This window comes from Hevea brasiliensis, chromosome 12 (assembly GCF_030052815.1).
Source record: "Hevea brasiliensis isolate MT/VB/25A 57/8 chromosome 12, ASM3005281v1, whole genome shotgun sequence".
NCBI lineage: Eukaryota > Viridiplantae > Streptophyta > Magnoliopsida > Malpighiales > Euphorbiaceae > Hevea > Hevea brasiliensis.
Window position 1 is genome coordinate 36,805,575 of NC_079504.1, and position 7,387 is coordinate 36,812,961.

The window sequence follows — 7,387 nt, forward strand, 5'->3', positions numbered from 1 at the left end:
AAAGTTAGAAAATTGTAGGCTGCCCTGTACAAACTGACCAAATGAACAGTATTTGTTCATTTGGTCATAACTTGAGCTAGGAAGGTCTAAATGACATGAAAGTTTACCAGTAGTTAGATGAGATATAGACCTAAAACTTTCATGAAGAACACAAACCCAAATTCTACCAGTAACCAAGTCATTTGGCCACCCCAAGTTGGTGACCCAAAACTGCCAGCACCAAAAATTGCCCAGAATTCCAGGTTGTGTCCAATCCGGTAACCATGGTTCAAAGGGCTATAACTTGAGCTACAAAACTCCAATTCGGATGATTCAAAAATGAGAATAAACTTAAGACAGTATGGAACATTTTCTATGAAGAAAGTTTTGCCAAATTCCAACAGTAGAATGACCAATGGAACAGTGCAACCTTAGACACCAAAATTGAAAATTTATCGAATTTGCCTCAAAGACTTAGAATTTGAGTAAACAACCAAAACCAACCAATTTAATGACCAAAATGTGATATGTGGGTGAAGTTGGAATTCCCATACCTATTAAGCCTTAGAAAGTCAATAATCCAAAATGTGGTATGTGGGTGAAGTTGGAATTCCTATACCTATTAAGCCTTAGAAAGTCAATAATTTGACTTGAATAGTGTAGTGAATAGTAACTCGAAATACAAAAATTTCAAGAACGTCGAGTTTAGCACATTAGAGCTAGGTAAAAATGAAGTTAAATTTATATTTGGATTTATGATAAGTAATGGTACTGAAACACTGTGAAACTGTGTGTTTCAGCTGAAAAAGACTTGGAAGGTCTGAGAGACTGAGTCAAGGCCTAGAGGCGACTCACGTAAGGTTTGTGCACAATAAACCTTATTTGAGCATTTTGTCATTGAAAAATTGATTTAGTGTGATTTATGAAAATTTGAAGTTAATTATGAATTGTGTTGCCACCTTGTGAATGAAATTATGACTTTGGAAATTTATTGGATTTCTCATAAATCATTTGAATAAAATGTTTGAAATTGATTTTTGATTCACACTTAGCATGACAGTGCCTTATTATTCCTCTTCCATTTATGGGATGAGATTGATTATTTTTCCTTCCCCTCTGGTTTACCAATTAAGGTTATAGATCGAATGAGTACTCATTAGCTAGCTAGCCACCTCCCTCATTGATTTCGATTAGTGGGGTTGTAGATTGCTTTGTCGTGGTGTACAACACGGCATTGATCGGAAATTTTGTGTCATTGCTTAAGTTGTGTATGATTTGACAACACTATGTTTATTAAATTATTTGACTAAATTGTGTTATTATGAGTTTTGATAATTTGTGAAATGTGATTGAGAAATATTTAAATTGCGTTTTGTTAATGAATGATTTATGTATTATATTTCACATTTTTATTATGCACCACTGAGTATTTTTATACTCAGCGATACCTTATTTTGCTGTCGCAGATAAAAGCAAGGAGAAAGCACCAGAGTGAGCTGCTACTGATATTGAGGACTACCTTGATATTTTTGTACAGGTATTATTTTATACCCCTGTAGTTAATTTTGATGTAAATATTGTAATGTTTTATGTATCAATGTAAAGTTGAGCAGTTATATAATAAATTATAATAATATTATTTTTGGATTTCCTTCTGTAAATTAAGATTTGTATTTGTGAATTTCATATTATATGCACTGTGGATGGAATTATGAAATATTTTAAGTTGATAAATTTTTGGTTGAATTGTGGAATGATTTGAACTGTGTTGATTTGAGATTAATTGGAGGTTGGAAGTTATGGAAAATTATTGAAAGTGTTGGAAAATTATTGAAAGTGTTTTTCTTAGGTATTTGAAGAACTGTTTTCTCAAAATACAGACGGCACTCTGCCGAAATTTTTATAAAATTTGCGGCAAAATTAAAATGGACAAAAATTTTTACTAGTATTTAAGCTTTGAATAAATAATTTTAATTCTTACTAAAATGCTCACCACTTCCAAAATGTAAGACAATTGTTTTAAAATCCCTTGTAGAGTACTTAATGAGTTATCGGTAGGTGAAGTTCAGTAGTTCATTAGGTAGTCTACGGGATCATGTTATGCCTTACAGAGGGGTAAGATGTGACAACAACCTTGATGCTTGAGATTGTGATTTACTGTTCACATTACTATTGACATGAACAAAATATTGGTTTCCTATTTTTGGCTGCCATATGATCACAATACCATTCCTCATTAATTTAGATTGTTCTATAAAGGTTATTTGCCAAAATTCTATTGTTGCTTTGAATAGACTCTTTGATGGTTTTACAAGTTCATGCAAATGAAATTACTAAATTTGTATTTTAGTCTTTTTGGCTCTTTGTAGGCTATTCTTGAGAACAGCTGTTTATGTTGCCTTTAGATTGAGCATACACTAGATATGTGGTTTGAGTGTCTAAACAATATAGTTGTGTTCATGATAGGATTCAAATCCAATAAGCTATGCCTTGTCTTAAAATTGCACCATGTAAGTTTGCCAATATATGAAGTGTTCTTATAATCTTTATATATTGCCATATGTACTTATATCTTTTGGCATGGTGGTATGCCTTTGAATGATGCCATAATTTTTGTATGTCTTTCTTTCTAGAGTGTATTTTGATGATGCCAAAAGGGGAAGATATATAGCTAGTGGATGAATTAGCTAGTGGATGAATAGTTCCAAATTTTATGCTTTAAACATGATACATAAATAATGATTTAGTGGGATACATGTTTTGGGTATACTTATGTGATGCTTCTTAGTAATCCTTTAATACATATTCTGAATTATTTTTGATATAAAAATAACTTTGCATCATCATTCACCTAGGACTCATGGCATTACATTCATTGAGTCAAAGCCTCTCTTATGTGCTCTCCAAATTCTATTTATTAAGGCAAAAACTGTTTTCGAAAGGGGGAGTACATTAAGGGGGAGAATTTCTGAAAAACACACACTTCACTTGTTTTTAATTTTCCTCATCCACCAATTATTTCTCATCATTAAAAAGGGAGAGATTGTTGAACCTAGGTGTCTTAACCCATGTTTTGATAATAATAAACAATTAGTGTGCTACTAATATACTTTGAAAGTGTTTGTGTTGAGTTTGTAGGCCCTAGATTCAAAATTACTAAATTACTTCAAATCAAGATTAAGGAAGAGCAATATAAGGAAGCAAATATTTATGGGACCCTAAAATATAACTTTTATTTATTTTATATCTTGTAAACCTCATTTAATTAATTGTGCTAGCTAAAGTCTAGGTGATACTAAGAATATCTTGTTCAACTTAGTTTTTACCTAATTCTTTATCAAGGGAAAAACTAAATAAATTTTTCAAATATACAAAATTAATTTGGAAAAGTATTTTAGTTGCAAAATACATTGAATTAGCTTTCCAATGGTTCAAACGGATTAAAAATCCGAGTTCGAATAAAAAAGTTATGAGTTTTTTAAACTCTTAATTTCTTAGTGTCTTTACTTGTAACTTTTTATTGACAAAGGGGCAGTAAAATAAAATTTTCACATTTGAGAAATGCAAATTTGTTTTTGAAAGTGTTTTTATTGAAAAGTTTATCAAATTAGCTTTCCAACGATTCAAATGGATTGAAAATCCGAGTTCCGATAACAAAGTTATGCATTTCTGAAGTCTAAGTGCGCTTTTGACACTTTCTGTCCAGAGAGCACTTCGACAGCCAAAAGTGGGAAGTTCGACTGCAGAAGTTCATTCTTTAAATCATGGGTTTTGAGCATTAAAAGCCATTTTATCAGGAGAGCACTCTGACAACCAAAAGTGGGAACTTCGACTGTCAAAAGTGACTTTTCAAAAGCTATTTTTTGGCACTCCAACCTTCAGCAGTCGAACTAAATAACTTCAGTAGTCGAGCCTGGGTTTTTGCAACTTGATAAAATAGAGCTTTGGGTAGTTGAACGGCTAGTTTTACATTTAATGCACCCCCAATGGTTATTTTCTTACAAAAACTATAAATATGCACTATTTATGACTGAAAACAAGTTTTACAATAATAATCTTTTTGGAAATTTATTATCTTCTAAAGATTTTCTTCATTCTTTCTCTCTAGAACTTGAGCTACCATAGTTAATGTTAAGAACTTGATATTTGAGTTGTAAATTCTTTGTTCTGAGAGATCATTCAAGGTTGTTGTGAGCTCTTATTGTAATTTTGAGTGTGATAGAGCTTTAAATAGCTCTTGAGTGTAAAGGAATTTATAAAAGAGTAAGGGTTTGCTTTTGTGGTAATTGTAAGGGGTTTATTCTTCACCCAAAGAAGAATTTTAGTGGAATTAACTCTCAAGGAGGGCCTTAAGAAGAGGACGTAGGCTTGGGATAGTCAAACCTCTATAAATTTCTTGTGTCATCATTCTTCCTCTACTCTTCTTTGTGTCTAAATTTCTTTTAGTCTTTAATTTTGCAATTAGAACCCAATTTACCCCCCCCCCCTCTTGGGTTGCTACAAGGTACAACAATATCACATTTATTTTTTTTAAATGGTCATTATGAAATTCACCCTAGCATTTTGAGAGGGCAAACTGCAATAGAAAATGTTAGGTTTAGACTGCAGAACATTGATGAACTAAAATGTAGGCCAGGAAGATGCATAAGGGAGCATGTTGTTGAGGTTAATAATTTCTTACAAAAAATTATTAATACTGGCTACTAGATACAAGAAATTAAAAAAGTCAATGTTTTGCTTGAAACTGTTCCCCTATGATATTTCCATTTGCTATCCTGAATTTGGCGAGAAGAAGGCATTGACACTTATGATGAACTAGTTTTAATATTTTCCTTAGAAGAAGTCATTCCTGATCCAGAGAGTTCATTAACATGGATGGAAATTCTACCTATTCCACAAGAGGTATATTGTCATAGGAAAAACACTAAAAGATCAGGTATGTTTATAATTATACTATTAGTTAAAATGGCTTGTAACTTAATTTATATTGTCACATTTATATTATATTTGAATATGTGAATGCAGTCCATGCAAGGAAAGAATTCGGGAATAACTATTTCCAATTATATGAATATATGAGACAACTAAAAGGTCATTGTATTTTCAAAGTTGCTAAGCGCACAATTGAAGGTGAAAAATACGGGCAGTGCAAGAAAATGGCCTAGTAATGATATTCATAAGTATGCATTGTATGAAATATTTTATAAATGTATGTTTTTTAAAACTATGTACTAGGTACTTGCTGGAGCATTTTAATTTTTAAGACTGTTACTCTTATGTGGATATATGTTTAATCAAATTTCTATGTACGTACTTGATGCTTTAGTTAAATTTGGAGACTTATGATCATTTTATCTATAAATACATTGTTATACAAACATTGTTTACGTTTGAAAAATTAATGACATGAATAAAAATAAATTTAGATAATATAATAAATGCAAATTTTTTTAGGCAATGTCATTTAGGACACGTATTTTATACATGTAATAAATAAATTAGAAGGAGATAAAAATAAAAGAGATTATGCGCCGCATCCTAGACGCCTCCTCTATCCTGCATTATACAACACATTGGCCCACCTCACATGTCTATGATGTTCTCCTTGATATTCAGGTTTATCAACATCTTGTGTGGACATCAGCTCAAGTTCTGGTCTAGTTTGCTGCATGCTTGAAGATGGACATACCTCATTTTGCATGGAACTAGGTTCATAATGCCCAAATAATCCTACCTCTGATGCAAAAGTCCCCAATCCAGAATCATGAGGTGCAAAGATTGAACCTTCTGTATCACTGAACCCATACTGTAATGTTGAAGGTGCAAGTATGTACAGTCGAGAGAAAGGGGCAAACATTGCATCAAATGGTGTCCTCTTGTAACACCCTAGGCAAATCCCACATCGACAAAACACGGGAGCGATGCTGGGTTCATAAGATGGAGGTTCCTAACCCCTATTGACGCGTTTTAAAACCGTGAGGGCTTCAGCCCAGAGCGGACAATATCACTCGTGGGCCGGGCCATTACATTTGTGGTATCGAGCGCTCGCGCAGCCTTGAGCGATGGTGGGGCAAACCTCGGTGAGACGAGTCCCATAAGGGGTGGATTGTAACACCTAGGCAATCCACATCGACAAAACACGAGAGATGCCGGTTCATAAGTTGATGGTTCGTAACTCCTAGTGACGCAGCGAAAAACCGTGAGGTTCGGCCGTAGCGGACAATATCACCAGTGGGCCGCCACTAGTGATATTGTCCGCTCTGGCTGAAGCCCTCACGGTTTTAAAACGCGTCAATAGGGTTAGAACCTCCATCTTATGAACCCGGCATCTCTCCCGTGTTTTGTCGATGTGGATTTGCCTAGGTGTTACAATCCACCCCTTATGGGACTCGGCCTCGCCGAGGTTTGCCCCACCATCGCTCAAGGTTGCACGCGAGCGCTCGATACCACAAATGTAATGGTCCGCCCTAGTGATATTATCCGCCTCGGGCCAAAACCTCACGATTTTAAAACGCGTCACTAGGAGTTACGAACCATCAACTTATGAACCCAGCATCTCTCCCGTGTTTTGCCGATGTGGGATTTGCCTAGGGTGTTACACCTCTCATGTTGAGTCTCAATGAAGTCGAATGATGTCCGTTCTTGTTGTGTTATATGATGTGAGGATGACGGCATCCACTATCAAGAAAGGACTGGCATGGATGGACTAGGGGTCCAATCTGTGTGCTGGCTCTGTAAGAATTCAGTGAATGTTAGAATGGATGTTGATGGACCAACTTCAGGAAATTGGGTAGAAGGTTGAGCCCCTATATCATCATAACTCTCAAAGGGATGGTAAAAGACAGGGTGTGGCACCGCTTCAGTTATTGGCAATGTTGATTGCTGCGATGCCTCCCTTCATTTTACTTGACCACCTCTATGCCTTCTCTGTTGTTGAATCAGTTGTGCAATTGGTGCATCTTCTAATAGCTTGCTAAAAACATGTGCTAGGGGGGCCGAATCTGGATATGGTGGTCATCGATTAATAAGACATTTCTCTTCCTCCAAGGCCTGTAGCATGTTTAGGACTAATCTTTTGCTATACGCAGCATTATGGGCCGACCCATCCTTCTATAAAACACAATGTCGAATATAACAATATTACACACATAATATGCAACTAAATATGTAAGAACAAAAATGTAGAAATTAGACTTTACCACAGAACCTATAACAACTCTTGTTATTGAGATCCATCTTCTAAACACACAATGATACCACTCTCTGTACTGTGAATGATGGTGGAGTGGCCTCATAGCAGCTTTACCTGGTATAATAAATTAGTGGCATCTATTCCATCTATTGATAAATTAGGCATGAAATGTTGCCCAATCACCATCACCTTGTCGCAGCGAAGTTTGATACAGAT